The 26416-nt window shown below is 37.1% G+C and overlaps 1 long non-coding RNA gene and 2 other non-coding genes across 4 annotated transcripts; all 3 read right to left on the reverse strand.

Moving 5' to 3' along the window:
• Window positions 1-21742: 21742 nt before the first annotated feature.
• On the reverse strand, window positions 21743-23249 carry LOC145118539 (uncharacterized). Of its 2 annotated transcripts, none has more exons than XR_013713350.1 (2): window positions 23071-23249; window positions 21743-22704 (listed from the first exon to the last, which is right to left on the reverse strand). It is a non-coding gene; the product is annotated as an uncharacterized LOC145118539 (long non-coding RNA). The 2 variants fall into 2 exon arrangements; XR_013713351.1 differs by having other exon boundaries at window positions 23068-23249.
• On the reverse strand, window positions 22388-22473 carry LOC145122950 (small nucleolar RNA SNORD24). The gene has a single exon (XR_013714834.1). It is a non-coding gene; the product is annotated as a small nucleolar RNA SNORD24 (small nucleolar RNA).
• Window positions 22666-22752, reverse strand: LOC145122900 (small nucleolar RNA R12). Its single transcript, XR_013714797.1, has one exon. It is a non-coding gene; the product is annotated as a small nucleolar RNA R12 (small nucleolar RNA).
• Window positions 23250-26416: the final 3167 nt, after the last annotated feature.

Below are 26416 nucleotides of genomic sequence, written 5' to 3' on the forward strand. Positions count from 1 at the left end.
CGGGATCAGGAAGACTATGTTAGAGGAGACACATAAGTCCTTATTTCGATACACCCTAGATACACCAAGATGTATCGGTATTTTAGGCTTAGTTATTGGTGGTCGTGTGTGAAAAGGGAAATAGCCTGGTATGTTGAGAGGTGCTTAACCTGCCGGATGGTCAAGGTCGAGCACCAAAGTCCACATAGCAAGCTTCGGCCTTTGGAGGTTCCCATGTGGACATGAGAACAAATCACCATGGATTTCATCACCAAGTTACCTCAAATGGCTAAGGGGTTTGATGCGATATAGTGGATCGTCTGGCCAAGAGTGCCCACTTTCTAGCTATTCAGGAGAGCTCCTCGGCCGAGAAATTGGCCGATGTATATGTGCACGAGATTGTCGTTCGGCATGGTATTCCAGTTTCCATTGTATCTGATTGAAATGTTCGTTTCACTTCTCGATTTTGGCAGCGGCTCAACGAGGAATTGGATAAGATGTTGCACTTTAGTACTGCTTATAGACACTCGAGGATATGTTGAGAGATTGTGTTGTAGATTTTGGTGGGAGTTGAGACTCCTACCTTCCTCTTGCTGAGTTTTCTTACAACAACAACTATCACTCCAGTATCAGTGCACCTCCATTTGAGCTTATTTATGGGAGAAAGTGTCGCACCCCAGTCTGTTGGGGAGAGGTCAGTCACAGGGTCATGGTAAGGATAGAGGTAGTTCTCCAGATGATAGAGCTTATCCAATAGATCAGGCAGAGGTTGCGGATAGATCAGAGTCGGCAGAAAAGTTATGCTGACAGACGTCGATCTGAGTTGGAGTTCCAGGTTGGCGATATGGTCTTACTGAAGGTATCACCTGGAAGGGTGTAATACACTTCAGGAAGAGGGGCAAGTTGGGGCCCCAATATATATGGGTTGTTTCAAGTATTAACCAGGGTAGGCAGGGTAGCCTATCAGTTGGATTTGCTTGAGGAGCTCAGTCAGATTCACAACACCTTCTATGATTCTCAGCTTCGGAAGTATGTGGCTAATGACTCAACAGTTGTTCCTTTGGATGATATTCGATTTGATGACCGTCTGAATTATGTTGAGAGACCAGTGGCGATTTTGGATGGGAAAATGAAGGCCTTGCGCAACAACGTGGTTCCATAGGTCAGGGTTCAGTGGCAACATCGAAAGGGTTCTGAATGGACTTGGGAACCTGAGGCACAGATGAGAGAGAACTACCCTGAGTTATTCGTAGCACCGGACTTTAAGGACGAAGTCTGATTTAAGTGGGGGGGAATTGTAACACCCTTGTTCAGATGATTTCATTTTTGACCCTAAGTTTTTGATTTGTTGCAAAATTAGCCGCATAGCTCACTTTATGTGAGGTGTGTATCTATGTTACTACGATGGGCGTACCAAAGCGTACGCAGGGCATATGTTGCTGGGGTTCAAACCCTAATTTTGAAGGTTTGATCCATATTTAAGCATCCTTATCTCCTCAAGACCTTTCCCCTTATTAGCCTCCATCTCCCAAATCGTCCCTTGCAAACCCTAATACATTATGTGAGAATTTGAGCTTGAGAGAGTGTATTTTTGTGTTCTTGAACGAAGGAGAATATAGTGGATTCTTCTTGGAAGCTCAATACCACTTTGATCCAGAAGTATCTTCACCTCAAGCATCCTTTGGAGGTATAAAGTTCAGATCTTGCTAGTTTAGAGTTTGGTCTAGTGGAGTATGAGCTACTCCAAGTCCTTGAAATGTAGTTATATGTAGTTTTAGGCTCATAAATTCATAAAAATGAGAGCTTTGGAATTATTATTAAGTCATGCAAGAGTTTTGGGACTTTGGAAGGGTTTGAGTTTTTACCCTCTTGTATGCATGCAAATGGATAAAGTCAGAGACTTTATCCATTAAGACATCCCTTTTTACCTGGATCTGAAGTTTGGCGCTTTGGCTTAAAGAAATAAGAACATAATGGTGAAATGGAGATTTAGCTCTGGTACGTTGGGCGTACTTGGAGGTACGCTGCACGTACCAGGTTTCGAACCTGTGACTTGAGAGGCACCCTCTACGATGGGCGTAGAGGGGAGTACGCAAGACGTACTCAACCTAAAGGGGGATCTTTGAACTTTTGACCTTGAATTTGACCAAGATTTTGACCAAGTTTGACTTAGGGGTATTTTGCGTATTTTGAGCAGTAGTTTGAGATTATGTCACTGCTTGTTGTATAGGTGACCTGTAGAGTCAGCAGTTGGAGCTGTGATTTGTTCAGCTACATTTCAGACTATGAGGTGAGTTTTTCCTCACTGCACTTGTGGATCGAACGCACGTGTGGGTCGAAGGCACCAATGTCGGCCCACTGGATTATGTATCCTGGTGTATTGGATTGATGTTGTGATGGTTATACGATAGAATGGTAGATCTGTATGATTACCTAGGTTCACTGAGTATGTGTTAGATTGATAGATCATTCTGATTATATGTACTTGTTGGTTATTGATTGTTATTATATATGTGGAAATTTTATGGTTTGTTGGGTTGAGGTGGTCTTGCTTTGTGTTGAAGGCCAAGATACCTGGTGCGGTCCGGATAGGCTGAAGGCCCGAGAGGCGGGCCATTCAGGCTGAAGGCCCGAAGAGTGGTCTAGATAGGTTGTAGGCCCTGCAAGGCGGTCTAGTCAGGCTGAAGGATCATATTTGCATGTTGTTATCTATTTGGTTGTGTGTGGTACTTTGGAGGAACTCACTAAGCTTTTATTTACGGTTTAAGTGGTATGTTTCAGGTACTTCTGATGATCGGGGCAAGGCGAAGGCGTGATCGTACACATCCTTCAGTGACATGTTCTGGAGATTTTCTGATACTCTGATTCTGGGATATTGTATTTGACATTTGGTTTTGACTTGGATTTTGATTGGAAACAATGATTTTACCATAATTGAAAAATGAAAAATTTTATCGTGATTTTTAGGATGTTAAAGATCTCTTCATTCTGCTCAATTTGGGTCTGATCAAAACCTCCATTGAGATGATCTTAGCCCCTCAATACCATTTCCAAATTCCTAGAATGATTGGGAAAATAATGGGACCAACTAACACACCAAAACCAATAATTTAGCATCATTCAAGGTTTCTTGTGTGTAGTTTGTAGGACAACAACATGAATTAAAGGAAGATGTCCTTACCTTCTGTAAATCCAGAAATGAATCACCAACATGATGCTAAGGGAGAAGCTTCAAGAATTCCACCAAGAATCCACCCAATACACCAATGACTTCACCTTCCTTCTTCACTTCAACTCACCACCAATGGCAAGAACCCTAGAACACTCTCTCAACAATGTGGAGGCTTAGAATAGGGTTTGTTGGCTATAAATGGTTGTTGAATATCAGATTAGGGTTAAGTGAAGTATAAATACAAACTTATCTTTCATGTTAGACCCTCAAAGTGTGTAGAAATGAGTATATGACACATATGCATGACCAAGTAAGCATTTCTTACACTTAATCCCCCAAAAGTTAACTTAACTCAATGAAAAGTAACTTAACATGAAATGTAACGGAACTAACCTCGATGGAAAAGTGGGAAAATTTGGTTCGTTACATATGGGCCAATGGGCTTGGCCCGTTAGGGTTTTAGGTCCGATCCCTCAAGTATAAATAGGGATGCATGCTACATCATTTGTATGTCTTGAAGCCTTAGTGAGTAGGACAAATCTATGTTAAGTTGTACTTGTAATCTCTATTTTAGAACTCTGTGAATAAAGAATACTCCCATCCTGCCCATGGACATAGGTCACCTTGACCGAACCACATAAATACTATGTCTTTCTGTGCTTTTGGTTTTTCATTTTTTCCGCTTTACTTCCTAACAAGTGGTATCAGAGTTGTGGTTGGTGTTTAGTTGATTGAACATAGCTTCTCACAAATTCGATTTGGAGAAGTTTAATGGTTAGAATGATTTCACTTTGTGGAAGGTGAAGATGAAGACTCTTTTTGTTCAACAAGGATGTGCAACAACACTGGAAAGAGATGTGAAACTTCCAAAGGACGTGGCGGATGAAATAAAGGTGAATATTCTGGAAAGAGCGCATACTGTTGAGTTTGACAGATGAAGTAATGAGAGAGATCATGGACCAAACGAGTGCATTTGGGCTTTGGGAGAAATTGTGTGACAAGTATCAGAACAATTCTCTGACGAACAGGTTGTATCAGAAGCAACGTTTGTATACTATTAGGATGACGGAAATCATCCAAGTGATGGATCATTTTGTCACAACTAGCAATTGAAGGTTAAGATGTGAAGCTTGTTTACAACAAATTCCTCTATGTAACCTTGTTGCATATTATTAATAAAATTCAAACTACAATGTTATTTGAATTCACACATGCATACATTGTGATTTAAGTCAAAATAGCCTCATGCAAGCCCAAAAACTCGATCCAATAGCTAAGCCCAATCAATTTTGGGCCTTGATCCAAGAATTCTCGGCCCAACACCCTATTGGGTTGAAAACTCTTTCTTGGGCCTTATTGAGCCGAAAGCCTTTCTTTGGGCCTAATTGGACCAAAAAGCTTTTCTTTGGGCCTTATTGGGCCAGAAACTTCTCCTTGGTCCTTATTGGGCCGAAAACTTCTTTAGGGCCTTGCATTTGGGCCGAAAACCCTTCTATTGGATGAAATAAAACCCAAAGACCCATACACACATCAAAAACCGCAAACACTTTAGGGAATTAGGGTGTTTTCGGCCACCCTTAAAACCGAAAACCCTTGAGAAATCTTAAGGCCGCAAACCCCCCCTTAGTTTCGGCTAAGAATTGAATAAAACAAAAAAAGAAGAAGAAAAAGAAATGGGGAAAAACTCTTTCCACCTCATTTTTGTTTAACATACAACAATGTTATTAACTGTCACACCCCAAAACCGGAACGACGGAATCGTTCGGGGGTGGAGGACGTCATGTTTAATATCACGAGATATTTATATGGTAAACAAGTAATGAACAACCATTTCATTTCGAAAGAAAGTGTTTACAATGTGTGTGTTCACAAAACATAGAATTCATACACAAATAACAAAACAAGACTTAAAGCTATAATGCTTCATCTTCTGAATCCCCAGCACGAGCACATGTCTAATAGTCTCCAGAGAATACAAGTTATTTGAAAGAGTTGATCAGCAATTAAGCTGGTGAGTTCATAAGATTTTAATGATGTGGGTAAGTTGTAAAGTGTTGTTGAAAATGTAGATGTAAAATGTAAGCTCTGTTTTGGAAAGATCGCCTGTTCCTCTAGAAAATCCTATATTTCCTACTTTGATGGAAGTTTAAGTAAAATGACACTACAACCCTTTCTATGGGTACTAAGTGGATACGAGTTATATAAGACTCAGAGTAAACAAACAATCGATTGTGCGCATCTGCCCTAAGCTCACAACCAAACGAGGAACAGAAATTAAGGCGGATAGCACACATCCCATTGGTTGTTAGATCATCGTCGTATATAGCCCTAGTGTAAACACTTGTTACTCATGGAGTTAGTTGTAACGGTTCCTTTGAATATAATGAAAAGTTCTTTAAGAAAACCCTTATTTCTTATAATAAAATAGTGACCACAGTGACTACTTTTATAATAGCTTAGTTTATACTGCTATATATAATCTAATATCGGATAGAAAGTTAATTGAGTGAATCTGCCCTAAGCCCACAACCCAACGAGGAACAGGAAGTAAGGCGGAAAGCACACATCCAACTACCTATTGGGTATTAGTTTTATATATAAACATGGTGTCTAAACTAAGGTATTATAGAGTTACTCACCTAAGGTCCTTTAAATTGTACTGGTCTAATAAAATGGATTAAACCCTTTACTGGGAAGTTTCTAGTTTTGTATACCAAAAGTACTGATTTTGGAAAGAATGTTTTGTACTAGAAAACTGTGCTTGGACTCTGTGTCCTATAACCTGACCCATACCTGGTACCCTTATGATGTCTTAATGTATACTAAGCATACATATATATAGAATCGGGTAGAAAATAGATTGGGTGAATTCGTTCCAAGCCCACAACCAAACGAGGAACAGGAAATGAAGCGGAGAGCACACATCCTATTACCTGTCGGATTCTATTAGTATATATATATCCTGTGACATATACGTTAAGAAATCATAAGACTAGCATTATGGTCCTTTCTTCTAAACGTAGCCTTCTACCAAGGCATCTTCTGTTACGTGCTAGACTCGACTGTTCCGATTGTCGATTGTAAAAATGTATATTTTCCCTAGTTTATAACTATCTTGACTAGAAAATAGTTTAAGTTTGACTTTCAAGTGGTACTGTCACTTTACGAAAGTAATGGGAAATGTAAGTACACAGCTGTCGTTTATAATGACATGCGGATGTACTAATAACCTAAAAACATATTTGTTTTATTACGGTCATAATGTGAAGGCTAGAACCCCTACTAAACGCTCTCCCTGTCAAGAGATTAAGGGAACCAAACACGACCTCTGCAAATTCTTACAAGCCGTGTAATTCACATTAAAGTTATATGATCATGTATACCCAATATAACTATCAACTTTTGTTAAAACAATGCGTTAGTGATTCATTGGTATAATTACATCCTATATTGTGTTCTCATGCTATAGCAACCTAACTTGTTTGTTCTGTTTGTTTCTCTTAATTGTGTGTTCTCTCTGTATGGTATTGTTTGATTCTCTTCGCTATATGTTCTGTATGGTATTGTTTGATTCATGTAAGAACTGACTCTTTGTGTGCTTCATTGTACTAGAAGTAATGAATAGAATTCTCCTAAACTATACCTATTATAGTTTACTGATGTTCTACTTGGACTGTTACTGAAAAAGACTTGTTTATCTACCAAGTTATGCTTGTACTTTAAAAACAGAGTTTTCTATAACTAAAAAGTAACATAACTTTAAAAGAGTTTTTGAAATGTTTTGAAAACTTATAAATAACATAAGTAATATTTTGAAAGATGTTTATAACAAACATTTACACAATTAACATTGTGTTCAACTTGTATCCCCTCCCCCTTAAAACAGTTAAAACAGTTAAAAGATTCATTACGGGGTATGAACTCACCTGATGTGGGTGATTCAAACGGGTATGCGTGTAAGGATGAGAAGTTCCACGAATGAAGTCCCGAGACACAATAGGTCCTAAATGACATATAAGGACACATATTGACATGAATATAGTGTTTACTCAACTAATCAGGTAAAGAATAACACTTTAAGGACTAAGAAATCCTTAAAAGGAAGTGTTACAATCACTTAGGATTTGCATAAAAGGGTCGTAAAGCTACTTAAGGGAGTTTTCGGTCCAAGTGGTATGTTTCTTGGAGTTTTCGGTTCTTGTGGTTTTCGGTCCATATGGTTTTCGGTCCATATGGTTTTTGGTCCAAATGGTTTTGACCGAAAACCCATGGTCTTTGATGCATAAGGTGATTTCCAAGGGCTTTCAACAATCAATGAAGTGTTCTAGATTCATGACTAAGCTTTAGGAAAGGTTTAAAGTCATATTGCACCATTCATAAGGGTTTTCGGTCTAAGGAGATGCACTAGACCGAAAACACCTTTTGTTCTTGGAAAAATGGTGATTTCAAGGCCCTAAATCATGAGTTTCAACTAGATAACAAGTATAGGGAAGAGTACTTACGATCTAGAAGCTTGAAATGGTTGATATTGGCCAAGAACACTAGTGTGTGTTCTTGGTGTTCTTGGTGAAACTTGAAGATCTATGAAAACACGATTTTTATGGATGAATCATGAGGATGAAGCTAGTTAAGAAGGATTAACAACTAACTAGAGAAAGAACACTTATGATTTTTGAAGATCAAGTATGAAGATCGGGATGATACTTGAGAGAAAACTCATGTGTTCTTGAGGTGAAAGTGAAAGAATGAAAAAAAAAAGTGAAGGAAATGAGGAATACTCATGCTTATGGGATGAGTTTTCGGTCCACATGAGTTTTAACCGAAAACTCATTTGTGGTGGCCGAAAACTCCACATGAAGGGTTTATAGCTTGATTTTTATACTTAGCACTCAAGCAAACACTTCCTAACACTCGATCATTGAATGTACAATGCTTAGAACACCCAAATAGACTCCAAACAATGCCAAAAGATAGCAAAATGGGTCTAAAACCAAAAATTTTCCGGATTGTCACATCATCCCCCCGTTAGATGGAATTTCGTCCCGAAATTAGCTTTCTTAGCCGTACTACTGGGGTTGCGCTCCTCGGATTGGCAGAATACCTACTCGTAGACCTGGCAACTTTGCCCTTCTGTTCATGATAGGATTCGTACTTGGTACATCTATCATTACCTCGTGTATACAAGTCGTATATAATTAGGGTTAGTAAGACGGTCGGATGTGTAACTCTGCCCTAGGTCCACAACCTAACAAGGAACTAGAGATAGGGCGGAAACACACATACTAAATCCGCGTAATCATAATCATATACCACCCTCGCGTATACATTGAATAGTAATAGGTGGGCTGTATTCGTCCTTAGCCTTTATGCTCGAACTTGGTCTGCTGGACGAGCGGTATTTCGTGACGGTCTGCGGACATCTGGCGATAAGGCTTCGGAGGACAAAGTACTCTTCGCACGAGTACTTCGGGGGTTTAGAATACGAAAGATAAAACTGAGGTTTAGGTCGGACTTTCGATACGAATGACGAAAGTTTCGAGAACTTGCCGATCGAGGTGATAGAAACATATGAACTCAGTATGGTGAGGACCGCGCTAACTCATGACGAAAGATAGTAACAGACTCTTTACTGAACAAAGTTTTGGTCAAATGAAAGAAACTTCTGCTATGCGACGATGTATCCCTCGTATGCTCGATATTGTTCTCCTAGTACGCTCGACAATGTACTCTTTGTAACTGTTCCCGTGTTTCCTGTTTTCTATTTGAAGTTAACACTCCTACGTATCGTACCGCTATGTGCGCATACATACGAACAAAAGTGCTCTATTAACCGTGGGGATACTTTATAACATAATCCTCTTTGGTACCACTACAATCGCCCACCATATACAAGTTATGAATATTTAAGATGTACCAGGCAGTCGACTAAGTAACTCTGCCTCAAATCCCCCCAACCAATTAAGGAATGGGGATCTAAGCGGAGTCACTCACTCTTAGTCTGCAACATCTTAGTTGCGCACAACCCTGATGTATATGGTAAGCCATAATAGCTTCTCTAAGGGATCTCTTAGTTCTCTTGAATACTACGACCTATTTCAACATGTGAGTTTTTATAGTTACTTTTAAGTGTTATCCCTAAATTTTAATCTTATATGAATATAAAATTAATTTTAAAAGTAATTATTATTTCGAAAACGTACCGCTACTCGTCGACGACTCCGGGGTAGATTCTCCTGCGGTGATCATCAGAATGCGTCCAACCGCGCCTGAGTTCTTTACTATCGGGCAGTTCCTCTGCAAATGTCCAGTCTCACCACAGCCATAGCAGGCTTAGTTTTCTTCAGCTCTGAGGACTTGGGAGATCGGTTGAGCCGGTGCCTTGCAGAAACGGACTGTGTGTCCCTTTCTGTGGCAGTTCAGACACTGCATTTCCCGGCATACTCCGGTGTGGTGAAAGTTGCACTTTCCACACTTCAGAAGGTTTCCAGCATATCGACTGGCAGGTGCTGAAGCAGTAGGCGTCGTAGCGGCGTACATAGTACTCGCTCGTTGCTCTTGCGGGGTGTCTTGTGTTGTTCGCTTCTTCTTTCTCTTGTTCCCCGACTTCTGATTACTGTCCTCTTCCCTCGATGGATCGGGAATAGGGACTTTTACACCATGGCGGACTCCATGGTCGATGAGTCGTTGAGCCAGGCGTTTAGCACTATCGAACGTGGCTGGGTTAGAAGACAACACATTTCCTTGGGTCGGAGCAGTCAGACCCCAAATGTATCTTTCTATCTTCTTGCTCTCCGAGGTAATCATCCCGGGGCATAGAGCTGCTAGTTCGCTGAACCGGTCGGTGTAGGTCACTATGTCAGAACCGACCATAGTGAGATCCCACAGCTCTTGTTCCAGTTTTTGAATCTCGCCTAACGGGCAGTATTCCTCCCGCATTAACTCTTTTAGGTTTTCCCAACCTATTGAGTTAGCCACTGATAGGGTCAGTGACTTAACATGGCTGTTCCACCATGTTAGGGCCTTGCCAGAGAAGGTGCAGGCAGCAAACTTCACTTTGCTTCCTTCTGGGCATAAACAGATTTCGAAGATCGACTTTGTTTTCTTGAACCATTGCATGAGGGAAATGACTCCTTCAGTCCCATTAAAGGAGAATGGCTGGCATTTGGTGAAGTCCTTGTAGGAGAACTCTCTCGAGCGCACGAGGACCTCACCTCGAGTAGAATCAGTAGGCGTCTCACCTCCATTGGTACTGATGGAGTGATATTGAGCCATGGCTGTTGCCACAGCCGCGGCCACTACAGCGTTTATAGTTGCCATATCGATTTGCGAAGGAGGCGGTATTGGGGTTATCGGAGTAGTGCGTCTGATAGATCTGCAAGGAGGCATCTTTGCTAAAAGAACACAAAGATGAGACAGAATAAGTCTAAAGCAATGGACACAAGCCGAAAGCTGAAAAGACAAGGTTATCCTAGTTCTGGATGTATCGGGTCCTGACTTCCACAGGGTTCTAGAGACAATCCATAAAAGAGTCTATACCTAATAAACTCTATGAATTTGAAATAACTATCCTCGAATGAATATCTGTTTCCTGAATAACTGTTACCAGCTGCATGTAAGAAAATAATCTTAACAAATAATGTGAGCAGTGTTTCCACTTGCTCATTAAATTAACCAGACTATTATTTATTAGTATGACGTGTAAGATGTTTTGGTTACTTCGGTTGATCCTTCTTTGAAAACTTCTCATGAACTTGTTCTTGTTCCTCCTGGACTTTTCTGTTGTCTACTATGAGGAAGTGGTTACATCTATCTGGGCTTGTCGTGCGAAAATGAAAGTGACTAAAGAATCTATGAGCTTTAAGGTAACTTTATGGGGTGATCCTTACGGAGTCCTCCTATAATTGTACAATTTATACAAGTTTGTATATAGTTGAAGATTAAATAGACCTTCAAATAAGTGATCCTACTCCAAAACTACACCCTTAAGAGGAATGGATAGCGTAGCGTAGACCACAGATTCTAAGTCTATAAGATCTTAATTACATAGAAAACTTTAGGAATATATATTACAAGATTATAGACCTATCCGTAAAGGTCTTTTAAGTTATCACATAAGTTATTTATATGGACTAAAATACTCCTATAGTATTTTAACGTAATGTACTTGTTCTGGTGTTCTGGTAAGTTTTAACACTGTTGCAACACCCCATCATTCCCAAACACATGTCGGTCACATCTCGAATGAATATAGTTGATCAGGCTATATTGATCCTAGCTATGATTACATAACTGTTCAGGTTGACGACAGTGCCCAACCTTTAAATACTTTAGTTATGTTCTCCTCGTGACACTAGTTCTATCATGTACATGTATAAGCAAGTAGGTATATTTTTATAACTTGTAGTTATACTCTAAAATATATCATTATCCAGAGCACTTAAGCCCCATTGTATTTATAGCTGTATATCTTTTATTGGCTGATATACTCAGTTCACTATAAACAATGCTCTGATACCAATCTGTCACACCCCAAAACCGGAACGGCGGAATCGTTCAGGGGTGGAGGACGTCATGTTTAGTATCACGAGATATGTATATGGTAAACAAGTAATGAACAACCATTTCATTTCGAAAGAAAGTGTTTACAATGTGTGTGTTCACAAAACATAGAATTCATACACAAATAACAAAACAAGACTTGAAGCTATAATGCTTCATCTTCTGAATCCCCAGCACGAGCACCTGTCTAATATTCTCCTGAGAATACAAGTTATTTGAAAGAGTTGATCAGCAATTAAGCTGGTGAGTTCATAAGATTTCAATGATGTAGGTAAGTTGTAAAGTGTTGTTGAAAATGTAGATGTAAAATGTAAGCTCTGTTTTGGAAAGATCGCCTGTTCCTCTAGAAAATCCTATATTTCCTACTTTGATGGAAGTTTAAGTAAAATGAAACTACAACCCTTTCTATGGGTACTAAGTGGATACGAGTTATATAAGACTCAGAGTAAACAAACAATCGATTGTGCGCATCTGCCCTAAGCTCACAACCAAACGAGGAACAGAAATTAAGGCGGATAGCACACATCCCATTGGTTGTTAGATCATCGTCGTATATAGCCCTAGTGTAAACACTTGTTACTCATGGAGTTAGTTGTAACGGTTCCTTTGAATCTAATGAAAAGTTCTTTAAGAAAACCCTTATTTCTTATAATAAAATAGTGACCACAGTGACTACTTTTATAATAGCTTAGTTTATACTGCTATATATAATCTAATATCGGATAGAAAGTTAATTGAGTGAATCTGTCCTAAGCCCACAACCCAACGAGGAACAGGAAGTAAGGCGGAAAGCACACATCCAACTACCTATTGGGTATTAGTTTTATATATAAACATGGTGTCTAAACTAAGGTATTATAGAGTTACTCACCTAAGGTCCTTTAAATTGTACTGGTCTAATAAAATGGATTAAACCCTTTACTGGGAAGTTTCTAGTTTTGTATACCAAAAGTACTGATTTTGGAAAGAATGTTTTGTACTAGAAAACTGTGCTTGGACTCTATGTCCTATAACCTGACCCATACCTGGTACCCTTATGATGTCTTAATGTATACTAAGCATACATATATATAGAATCGGGTAGAAAATAGATTGGGTGAATTCGTTCCAAGCCCACAACCAAACGAGGAACAGGAAATGAAGCGGAGAGCACACATCCTATTACCTGTCGGATTCTATTAGTATATATATATCCTGTGACATATACGTTAAGAAATCATAAGACTAGCATTATGGTCCTTTCTTCTAAACGTAGCCTTCTACCAAGGCATCTTCTGTTACGTGCTAGACTCGACTGTTCCGATTGTCGATTGTAAAAATGTATATTTTCCCTAGTTTATAACTATCTTGACTAGAAAATAGTTTAAGTTTGACTTTCAAGTGGTACTGTCACTTTACGAAAGTAATGGGAAATGTAAGTACACAGCTGTCGTTTATAATGACATGCGGATGTACTAATAACCTAAAAACATATTTGTTTTATTACGGTCATAATGTGAAGGCTAGAACCCCTACTAAACACTCTCCCTGTCAAGAGATTAAGGGAACCAAACACGACCTCTGCAAATTCTTGCAAGCCGTGTAATTCACATTAAAGTTATATGATCATGTATACCCAATATAACTATCAACTTTTGTTAAAACAATGCGTTAGTGATTCATTGGTATAATTACATCCTATATTGTGTTCTCATGCTATAGCAACCTAACTTGTTTGTTCTGTTTGTTTCTCTTAATTGTGTGTTCTCTCTGTATGGTATTGTTTGATTCTCTTCGCTATATGTTCTGTATGGTATTGTTTGATTCATGTAAGAACTGACTCTTTGTGTGCTTCATTGTACTAGAAGTAATGAATAGAATTCTCCTAAACTATACCTATTATAGTTTACTGATGTTCTACTTGGACTGTTACTGAAAAGGACTTGTTTATCTACCAAGTTATGCTTGTACTTTAAAAACAGAGTTTTCTATAACTAAAAAGTAACATAACTTTAAAAGAGTTTTTGAAATGTTTTGAAAACTTATAAATAACATAAGTAATATTTTGAAAGATGTTTATAACAAACATTTACACAATTAACATTGTGTTCAACTTGTATCCCCCCCCCCCTTAAAACAGTTAAAACATTTAAAAGATTCATTACGGGGTATGAACTCACCTGATGTGGGTGATTCAAACGGGTATGTGTGTAAGGATGAGAAGTTCCACGAATGAAGTCCCGAGACACAATAGGTCCTAAATGACATATAAGGACACATATTGACATGAATATAGTGTTTACTCAACTAATCAGGTAAAGAATAACACTTTAAGGACTAAGAAATCCTTAAAAGGAAGTGTTACAATCACTTAGGATTTGCATAAAAGGGTTGTAAAGCTACTTAAGGGAGTTTTCGGTCCAAGTGGTATGTTTCTTGGAGTTTTCGGTTCTTGTGGTTTTCGGTCCATATGGTTTTCGGTCCATATGGTTTTTGGTCCAAATGGTTTTGACCGAAAACCCATGGTCTTTGATGCATAAGGTGATTTCCAAGGGCTTTCAACAATCAATGAAGTGTTCTAGATTCATGACTAAGCTTTAGGAAAGGTTTAAAGTCATATTGCACCATTCATAAGGGTTTTCGGTCTAAGGAGATGCACTAGACCGAAAACACCTTTTGTTCTTGGATAAATGGTGATTTCAAGACCCTAAATCAAGAGTTTCAACTAGATAACAAGTATAGGGAAGAGTACTTACGATCTAGAAGCTTGAAATGGTTGATATTGGCCAAGAACACTAGTGTGTGTTCTTGGTGTTCTTGGTGAAACTTGAAGATCTATGAAAACATGATTTTTATGGATGAATCATGAGGATGAAGCTAGTTAAGAAGGATTAACAACTAACTAGAGAAAGAACACTTACGATTTTTGAAGATCAAGTATGAAGATCGGGATGATACTTGAGAGAAAACTCATGTGTTCTTGAGGTGAAAGTGAAAGAATGAAAAAAAAGTGAAGGAAATGAGGAATACTCATGCTTATGGGATGAGTTTTCGGTCCACATGAGTTTTAACCGAAAACTCATTTGTGGTGGCCGAAAACTCCACATGAAGGGTTTATAGCTTGATTTTTATACTTAGCACTCAAGCAAACACTTCCTAACACTCGATCATTGAATGTACAACGCTTAGAACACCCAAACAGACTCCAAACAATGCCAAAAGATAGCAAAATGGGTCTAAAACCAAACATTTTCCGGATTGTCACATTAACCAACATATTTCCATGCAAGCTTCACATCAACATTCAAAAAGGTCAACCCTCTTCTCTCTCCCCCCCCCCCTCTCTCTTATTCTCGGCCAAGACACACAACCACACACACATCAAACATTTTTCCAACTTCACTCTCAAGAACTTCCTCTCATCTTCTCTATAAAATCCGTGGGTGCCATCCTCAAGAGTTATCTCTTCAAGATCCTCACAAGAACTAGGTAAGTTTCTTGTGAATCTCAAAGTGTTTTTATACATGGTTGTGTTAAGATCATTCCATTTACACACTCATTTTCGTGTGTATGATCCTTAGAACATCAACTTTTCGAGAATCACTCCAAGACCAAGCTTGGCTCGAAAACTTCTTCCTTCTTCTTCCTATCACACGAAAAATCCTAAGGTGAGCTTCATACCCTTACATTTTTCATGTTTTCTTCAAGTTTTAGGGGGGGAATACAAGTTACAACACCAAAACATAATCTAAATTTAAACATCAGCTTTCAACAGAAAAGTTATGGTCTATTCACGGACTGTTTTGACCATCTTAAACTCAATATTTTTCCATAATGTTCAATATTCAAATAGCTCAGGTTAATACCTTTCTAAAGACTACTCGCACGCGTTCATACGATTTTTCTACCATTTTTGGCGATTTTTACAAAACTGTCTATCATTTCAGAAATGATTTCGGACCAGTCTGTGAAGATGAAGATTTTCACACTGGTTTGAGACCACTAAAAATTATAATAAAAATTATGAACAAAGTAGACTCATTTTCTAAACTCTCAAAGTTTACGGATCCAGATTTAGACTTACGATGATTTTTCTATAATTTTTCTAAAAACATGGACAGAAAAGTCAAAAACTAGAAATTGTATTTATCATACTAAAAGTCCTTATACTTGTGTTAGATGTAAGTTTATATGATATATTCTTTTAAAACCTCTAAACATGTTAACTTATATGTATATATATATATATATATATATATATATATATATATATATATATATATATATATATGATTATATAAATTGTCTTGACAAACAAACATAATAAACTATAATCGGTATAGTTTGGAGGTCACAAACCACACTTCTCAAAGGTACACATAATTATTTAAAGGCATAATTATCTTATTTTTCAAGTAAAAGGGAGTCATAGTTCACGTAAATCTGTTAATGCTCTTGTGAGACTTTCCTTCACCGTACCTACCTAGCGTACACCGTAAGTCCTATAGTTATAACCAGAGTCTCCTGGAGGGAGAGCGAAACCGAAACTGACGCCTGAAAACGTCATGACAGGCATTTTAGTCGTATCAAGCATGGTTATAGCGACTCACATAGGGATTAACAATACGATTTTGGTTTACGGGAAGCTTACACTTCATCGGTTTTATTAAACTATAAAACTGCAAATCATTTTTCAAGTATTCAGTCTCTTACACTTCCGGTCTTAGGGTTTAAGACTACAGTTTTTCTTACATCAGAAAATATTGGATTTTCTGGGAACGTTCGCTTTACTTTTACAAACAAAAGATAACAAAGGACATACATGCATATATTCACAGTTTTGGAACGAGACTTACAAATCATTTTCATAGAAAATATCGGATTTTCTGAAAGTACTACGAGAACTATTCTGGACAAGTGCAAAACCATTTTTTATACAAAAATGCTTATGAAGTCACCAACTTTTTAGTTGACGCTTTTCAAAACAACTTGTATTCTCAGGGAACCAGTAACAGGTAATCAGCTCTGCTATGAGATCAAGTGGTGCGACTTCATGAAATTTTACTTCTTGTCACTTTTATGTAACTGATGAACAAGTACGAAATGTAAACTATGTAAGTGTGTATTTTCAATGTATGTCTCTTGGAATGCTATGTTTCATTCATATTCAATTGTTTTGATACTGTACAATGACGTCATCCGCCCCCGGACGTTTCCGTAGTCCTGGTTCGGGGGTGTGACATATTTGGATAGCCTCAATAGGATCATCTACAATTTACAAGGTGTGAATGTCGATATTAAAGATGAAGATCAATCACTTATCCTCTTATGTTCACTGCCGAATTCTTATGAGAATTTCGTTGATACCATGTTGTATGGTAGGAAAACGATAATTGTGAATGATGTGAATGATTATTTGATGTCCAAGGAACTAAAAAGAAAATTTTCAGATGGAGAAGAAGTTTCCAGTTTCGGTTTGTTTGCAAGCAGAGGAATAACATCAGATAGAGGTGGAAGGGAATAATGGTGTTGGACCAAGCAACAACAATGTTGTTGTGGTTCAAAGAAATTCTGATGAAGGAAATGATGGTGAAGTGTTGACAGTATGTACATCTAGTTATGATGATGCTTGAATCTTGGACTCTGGATCATCCTATCATATGACATGCAATCGTGAATAGCATAGTGAAGATGTGTGAGAAGTATCAAGGGAAGTGGCACGATGCAGATTAAGATGCACAATGGTATATTCAAGAAAGTGGATTGGTGGTTCGTCCCGAAGCTTTGAAATAATTTGATTTCTCTTGGCACTTTGGCGAAGGATAGATTGAAGTATTCTGGATAGGGTGACTGTGTAAGAGTCTCCAAGGGTGCTCTTGTGGTTATCAATGGGAAGATGAATCATGGAATTTATATCCTATAAGGAAGGATGATTAGGGGAACGGTGATTGTATCCCAATCCTTGGATTAATATGATGATGAAAGAAAATTGTTGCATAATAAGTTGGGACATATGAGTAAGAAGGGATTGTTTGGTGGAGATGCAACTGGAAATGCTAAACGTAGTGAAGCTTGTGTTCAAGAGATGCGACGCAGGGTGAATTTGAGTTTGGTTCAACACTCAAGCAAGAAGATCCTCGAGTGTGTTCACTCATATCTATGGGGACCCTCTCCTGTGAAGTCTCATTGTGGATGTCAATGCTTTTTCACTTTTATCGATGACTACTCAAGGAAGGCATGGGTGTACTTTCTAAGACAAAGGACGAAAATGAAGTATTTGGGAGGTTCAAAGAGTGGAATACGATGGTTGATAAATAGATTGGGAAACATGTCGGGTCACTCAAAACAGAAAATGGGTTGGAGTTCTGCAAGACTTCGTTTTACAACTTTTGAAAAACAGAAGGTACATTGAGGCATCATACTGTATGGCTAACACCATAGCAAAGCAGAGTGGCGGAATGGCTGAACCAAACAATGGTGGAGCATGCTTGTGAGTGTGATTATTTGCTGATTTATCGGAGCAACTCTGGGCGGAAGCAATCAACACTGCTTGCTATCTGGTGAACAGATCTCCATCAATTGCAATTGATTGTAAGACACCTCAAGAAGTGTGGTCTTGGAAACCCTTTGAGAATTCTGGTTTACGAATGTTTGAATGCCCTGCTTACTCTCGTGTGAATTATGGTAAACTGGAGCTGAGGGCAATGAAGTGCATATTTATAGGATATGCATCTGGAGGGAAAGGTCGTTGTCTGTGGTGTACAGAAGAAGGAAAGACTCCAATATTTGTTATTAGCAGATATGTAACCTTTGAATCCGCTATGTTTAACCATAGAGGAGGTGTTATAAGTGTCGCGGGGAACGATCAGGGTGCTAGCCAGAAGGTGGAGTTTGAAACAGAAACCCCGTACAGTTTTGTGATAAATATGGAACTGCAGGGTGGCATGGAAATACAACTTGATGAAGCTTCTGGAGAACGAGTTTGTGATGAACGATTTAGGAGTTGAAAAGAAGATAACAATGATGGAGATTCCGAGTGATAGAAGAGAAGGATAGTTATATATTTCTCATTACATTGAGAAAGTCTTGCAGGCATTCTATCGTGATCAGTACAAATGTGTTGGTACTTCTTTGGTGGTTCGGTACAATCAGGGGAAAGCTCATTGGGAAGTGGTCAAGTAGGTCTTGCGACACTTGAAAGGAACGCTTGATGTTTGTCTGGTGTATAGTGTCAATGCATGACATACGGACTCGGTTGGATTGATATACTCAGACCATGAAAGTGATATGGAGATAAGAAGATCATTGGCAATTGGTCTCATTCAGAGTATTCTTTTGAAAGTGGAGAAACCTATCATGTTCTATGACAAGTTATGCATTCAAAAGTTTGGTGCCAAGGAGAATCCAGAAGACATGGTGATAAGGTCGTTGCCCCAGAGAGAAGTTCAAGCTTTTCATGGACTTGGTTGATGTTCGCGGGAGATAAGCCCCTTCGGGGCTTGATGGCAGGAAGGGAGTGGAAGTTCTTGTTTAAAGTGGAGTTCATAGGATGCTCAAGTCAAGGTGGATATTGTTAAATATGACTTAATAATTTGAAGCATTCTCATGGAGCATTAGAGTTCAAATGGAGCACTTGGAACTTATTTGGAGCAACTTGGAGAACTTGGAACAACTTTGAGCATTTGGAGCAACTTGGAGCAACATGGAGCAACATGTTGCGCCATCCAAGAAGAAGTTGCGCCATCATGATAAAATTTGTGCCAAGTGGAAGAGCGTTGTGCCATTTATGATGAAGTTGCACCAAGAGGAAGGGAGTTGCGCCACTCATGGGAGATCTTGCACCAAATTGGTAAATGTTGCGCCAAGTGGAAATGTTGCGCCAACCTTGGAAAGAGTTGTGCCATAATGGAGGATGTTTTGCCACATTGGGAGCATGTTGCGCCAAATGGGAGGGAGTTGTGCCATCCTTGCATGAGATGGGCCTTCTTCATGCAATATGCGCTATCTTGGTGCAGAGTGCGCTTTGATGAGCCACGTGTGCTATGAAGTCCTTTATGATGCTCAGAAGTTGGTGATGCTCAAAGAATACACCATGATGGATGTTGGGCCACTAGTGTTCATGATATGCCACATATGCATCATGATGCTCCACTATGGCTCATGGTGCTCTATCATGTGCATTGTTGATACTCATGTGTTGTATGTTATGGCGGAATGTGATTGGTTGACATCTTTCATGGGCCTAGGGGCCAATTGGCTTGGCCTATTAGAGTTTTAGGTCTGATACCTCAAGTATAAATAGGAATGCATGCTAACTTATTTTTGTGTCTTGAATCCTTAGTGAGTAGGACAAATCTTTGTTGAGTTGTACTTGTAATCTTTGTTTGAGAACTCGGTGAACAAATAATACTCCCATCTTGCCTGTGGACGTAGGTCACCTTGACCAAACCACATATATACTGTGTTTTTGTGTGCTTTTGGTTTCGTGTGTTATCCGCATTACTTCCTAATAAGGGTCACAGAACTTGGCAAGTGGCATCAGATTTGTTCCGAGTCTTGACAAGTCTCGTCTGATTTCCTGACAGTAGTTTTAGTTGGTTGTAATGTTAGATCCATGTTCTTCGGTTCAATTTTGATGGTCGAAATGAATTTGTTTTTGCTAAGTTTTTATGTTTATAATTAAGACTAAGATCCAACAGTGAAAACTAGATCTGACAATGGAGCGAGTTTAGAGTGAATAATTGAACTCATACCCTTATCCACCAAACCAGCGATATCTTCCCCATTAATTCGGATCATTTACAATATTAAGATTACACAATATCTTCCATAAAGTATTATCCATTAAATATATCATAAACAACATTTTAATTAATACTTAAAATAATTTCTTAAATAAAACTAGGAGGTGATCTCGAGCTTCGCCCGAAAAGATTTTTTTTAAATCGATGCATTTAAAACAACAAAAAAAAATCAAAAAAAACCAAAAAAAAATTCAAAAATCAAAAAGTCGATGAATTCTCATCAGCAAAATGTAGGGATCGTTTATCTAACTTATGGCAAAGGTGCAAGATAGGAAACTAAATAAATAGAGGTGTATAATAACAAAACCCACATAATAGCCAAAAGTGTCAAGCTAAACAAAATCTAAGGACCATTTATGTAAGGGATATCACCCAGAATAACCAAACCACAAAGTGGCGGCTCCAATAAGCCAAGGCATGGACAAAAACTTGTTTTAAAACCATTGCGGCAAACCTTTGAATCCCAAAAAGTTCATTGTTCATAACTGTCTTATGATTAATATAGTATATGAAAAAATACAAAAATCTGACCAATCAACTAAGAACATGTACAACAGTAAACATGCACAAATATTAAATGAAGTCAAGTAAACAATTAAGTGACTTAGAAAGTTCAATATAGACTCTTGCTTTCTTGAGGGTAGCCAATATTATGTAGTAACAAAAAAAACCTGTACAATTTCAAGTAGCAAGGACAAACAATATTTATCAATTATAAACATATAAATCCTTTTTATAAAAAATCCATTATAAAGTTGAGCACTTGAGGTGTGATTAGGCGTGACATGTGTTGGGGAGTGACTTGTGAATACAAATATAATACTATAAATTGCTGTCGAATAATAGATGTGTGATTCATGGGGTTCTGAACTCTTAAATTGTTGATTAATGATTTATAAATGATAAATTGGTTGTAAAGACTAAAAACTGGAACATTCGATTCCGAACTTCAAGCTGTCGGTAGGTAATTTAGAAATGGCAAATTGGTTTTGGAATTCTGGAAAACTGGAACAAGAACGACTCAAATTGGTAGTTAATCTATGGGGAAAATAACTTATGAAGGTAATAACTTATGAAGGTAATAACTGTTACTCATTTGGTCATTTTTGTTTTTTTATCTCATTTACCATTAAACTTAAACATGTTGTAGGTGTTCACAGAAACCATTGAAACCGGCAATTGAAAGTTTCCGGCAAATTCTTATCTCCGGTAACTCGTTCTTGTATAGATATTTCATTAAAAAGAAAAATAACTAAAATTAAAAATATTTCATTAATACATTAAAAAAAAAGTTACAAAACAAAAGTAATAAAAATTACAAATATATATCTCTAAAACATCAGTCTTCGTTTCAAGAAGGTCGTCACCCTCCAAATATATATCTCTAAACAAAAGTAATAACTAATTTTTTTATGGCTAATACCGTTAGAAGGTCGTCACCCTCCAAATCATCAGTCTTCGTTTCAAGAATTTCTAAATACACTTTCTGTTTTTTAAATGCTACCTTTTCTTTCAGTATAGCGATTTTTTCTTTTTGCAAAGAAAGATGCTGGTCCATTATCTCAAACAAACGCTGATATTTATTCTCCGGCGAGTTATTTAACAATGATGCAAACATTTTCGCTTTATCCCTTCCAACAAGGTGTCGATGTTGTTCAGATTCAAACTCGTCATCTTTGTCATCTTTGTTATTAAGATTGGTTTGAGAACATCTGACGTTTGTGTGTAATCATTGGTTGTCTTTGACCTTTTTGACCCTCTTGTTTCAGTCGACATGGTTAGAAACTTAGAAAATGTGCAATACAAAATATGTTGGTTTTTTTTGGTATTTAAATATTGGATTTTAGAAAAATAATTATAAAATTAAAATAATACATGTGTGGTCCAAAATAGATGCCTCAGAGATCTTGGTGGATAATGAATCATCAAATGAGCAAAGACTCATCAAGAGTAGCAAATATCTTTCTTACATCACTGGCATCTATTCATCTAAACAAGCAATAGATCACTAAGTCAATTTTCAAAACTCGATGCCAAAAGCATATTTTACAAACAAAAACTTTTCAACAATTAAGAGGAATAACTTTAAATCAATAAAACTGAATAAACTCAAATCGTCTTAATATTATTTTTAAAAAGAAAAAAACTAGACAATAATTTGAGGAGCCGATAACGAGTCAGAAGTAGCTGGTTGTATGATCACTTGTTCTCCTGAGGAGAAAATCATTGACAATCCGTCAAATTTTTCGTCATACTCATTGTCATAATCTTTAATGGATCAAAGATACCATTTATGAAGAAAAAAATTATAAAAACGAAACAAATTGTATGAATCTGTTCAGATTGCGAATGATTTCATACAGAAAAAGGACAAATCGGGATGTAATTAATACAGTACCCTAGATCCATTAATCCAGTAAAAAATATAGCATTCGATCAAGGAATTCGAACATTGAGCTACTGAATAACAAGCTATTCACTGATTGAGATGCATTATAAGTTAAGATCGTGAGCAAGAAAGAGACTAAAAAAAAGGAACTAAAATCGGAATACTGAAATTCAAAAAATACAAACAACCTGGTTTCGTTGTAAGCTGGAAACCCTAGACGAGTTGCCGATGAAGTGGACGGCGTGTGGTATATATAGCGATCATGAAATGGTATGGAAGCCCTAGTTGCTGCGACCTGGGGCAGGCCGCCGTTCATTCACTTTGTTGTTCATTCATTCCTTTCCATTTTCCGAAATCTTTTATGGGCCTCGATTTGAACTTCGTAGTTTGTACATAATGGCCCATCACATACAATTTTAAATTGTTTTTCGGCTTGTTTAATAAAGATTAACACTTTTTTAAGAGGACTTATTAAAATCAAAATGTCTTTTAGAGCTTCAATGATAATTTTTTGAAAAATTATTATTATTTAAATAAGGAAAAACATCATAAATGGTTCTTATGGTTTTCAAAAAAAAATTGAGTTCATATCACTTTTTAGGTTATCAATGATGGTGTATGTGGTTTCAAAACTTTTAATGGATGATCTTTTTGGCTAACTCTGCTAGTTTTTTTCTTTTAAGTCTTAACATCTGAGGATAAAAATGTCTTTTCCATACCTAAAGGACCATTCTTGAAGTTATCTGATTTTATTAATAATAAAAAATAGAAAAATAACCTCACTACCCCCACCCTCTAGCACTTCATCCTCTTCGCTTTACTCGACAATCACCATCGGATTGCCGCCACCATTCGTCACCGGATTGTCGCCACCCTCCACCCCGCCACCCTCTGATCTCATCTCAGGCGTTCTTTAGGCATATTCTAATTACAAAAGAAAAAATTGATTAAAGAAGTCAATATATATATATATATATATATATATATATATATATATATATATATATATATATATATATATATATATATAACACTAAGGTCCCGTTTGATAGTTGCTGACTGGGAAAGGTCTGTCTGAGTAATAAATTATGACTGAGTAAGAAATCATTATGTTTGACTGTATATCTGACTGAATGTGCTGACTGATGCAAAATGACCATTTTACCCTTATGCTCTAATAATAATAATAATAATAATAATAATAATAATAATAATGTAACAATAATTGATTAGAAAATTTCAGGGTGCAACTAGTAATTTCCAGAATTAGTTATGCAAGACAATTTAAAGTTGTGGTGGATTCAGCCAAAATGGGTATCTTCAAGGACCAAAACTGCCTAATTCCAATTTTGAGTTGTCTTCTTCCCTTGATCAGACGAGTATCTTTACGTGTTTCTTTATTTTGTGCGCCTGTGTTCTAGTTTATTTTTCACTTTCCAGGGATTAAATTGATGGTTGAGGAAGGAGGATGGGGGTGGTGCAGGAGCAATGGTGGAATGAATTTGAGTCAGATTCAGTCAACAAATTTTTTGGGTATGAGCCAGTCAAACATTGTTAGCCTGGTAAGATGCAAAGCTGAGGCATATCAAACACATGGAGCTGACCGAGTCAGACATTTTTGTCTGACCTAACCCAGTCATATCCAAATCAAACAGGGCCTAAGAAGAACCTTGTTTGGGTTACATTTGACCTGACCCAGTCAGATCCAAATCAAACAGGGCCTAAGAAGAACCTTGTTTGGGTTACATTTGTTGCGTCTTCTGTTGAAGATTTTTTTATCGAGAAAAAAAACAAATTTTGAAGAATCTATATGGCTTCATGTCAATCAAGACAAAAGCAAAAAATTTGAAGAATCGTCAATTGTCGACATTAAAGAATCAAGTTCAAACAGTGATAGATCTAAACAAGAAGCTAAAAAGAAAGCTATAAGTGAACTAGGTTAAATATGCATTTGATTGAAGAAGAAAGAGTGCCTTTTTCGAGTGTTTATTTGCTACCAAACATAAGTAATTACAATTGACTAAAAAACCCAAATTCTTTCTCAAATATTTAACTAAAAGGAAACTCCCATATGAAGAAAATTGAAATTGAGGTCACAAATCTCCATTAATGACCACATGATTAAGTTTCTCACATGGTATCCGTTAACCAAAAGGCTTCTAGTCCAGCGGTATTCGATGTTTCCCTTCCTTCTTGAGGTTGAAGGTTCAAATTCCGTTAGGGACATAGGTGGATTTAGAAGTAGTGAAGATTTGTCGTTTTAAAAAAAATAAAAATAAAAAAGTGGTATCCATTAGTTCAGTGATGAGAAAACGAAAAAAAGAGCAAAACAAAAGGGCAATTGAATCTTGACTTTTTTGTAAACTCACCTCGAAAACACAACTGATTTCCCTTTTTCCACCATGAAAAAAAAAGTGAATTGATTATTGAAATCAAAATTTCAAGAAGGTAATGAAATTGTTTTCAATGAAGTTAAACAATCCACACCCAAATCTTTTTGGCTGCCATTGATGAATGCAAGAACTTGAAAATGGCTAACAAGAGGAAGAGGAAGAGGAAGAGGTGCTAGAGGGTAAGGTGGGGGTAGTGGGGTTATTTTTTTATTTTTTATTATTAATAAAATCAGACAACTTTAAGAATGATCTAAGGTATGGAAAAAACACTTTTACCCTCACATGTTAGGACTTAACAGAAAAAAAAGCTGACGGAGTTAGCCAAAATGATCATCCATTAAAAGTTTTGAAACCACAGGAACCATCGTTGATGACCTAAAAAGTTAACAACCGAAGTCAATTTTTCTAGAAACAACATGGACAATTTATGGTGTTTTTTCCATTAAATAAATTTTATTATTGAAGATGATAACTTTTTTAAAGGTCATCTCAATCATTTATAATTCTCTAACCTTTTAAGTTTCGTATGGACTTTGTTACATTTAATCCATATATTAAATAACATTTCATTTCATACTTTATGTATCTAACTAAAACCACAAACATCAATAATTCACATAACCTACGTATAAATTAAAAAACACAAACATTAAATTATGTTAAAGTCAGATCGAATCTACAAGAAGTTTGTCGTCAAACTTTGTATTAAAATAGTTAATGGAAAATATACTACTTACAGTTGTAACAAAAAATATTTACACTAAGACAAAAAAAAAATACAAATTTTATGTGTGCATGAATTATGAAAACACAATACTATCGCTAAGAAAACAAGGTACTTCTAGTTCATTGTCCGATGATTAAAGACTCACGTATTTATTTTCCCTTAATTTCTAATTTAATTATGAAAACATAACCAATGTCAGTTAACATGTAATAAATAACTTTGGGCACACAAGATGTTAATCTAACTAGTTGTCTTACTCTTTAATCTACTTGGACTAGGAACAATGAGTGGTTTTAAAATATTATTTTTTATTACATATTACAATGTTAAGCATATAATACTACAAGTTTGGAATAGTGTATGTGTGTTCAACCGATCATCTTAGTTCCTAAACTACTTGAACTCTAAATTATT

This window comes from Lactuca virosa, chromosome 6 (assembly GCF_052849685.1).
Source record: "Lactuca virosa cultivar CGN04683 chromosome 6, Lactuca_virosa_CGN04683_v6, whole genome shotgun sequence".
Taxonomy (NCBI): domain Eukaryota; kingdom Viridiplantae; phylum Streptophyta; class Magnoliopsida; order Asterales; family Asteraceae; genus Lactuca; species Lactuca virosa.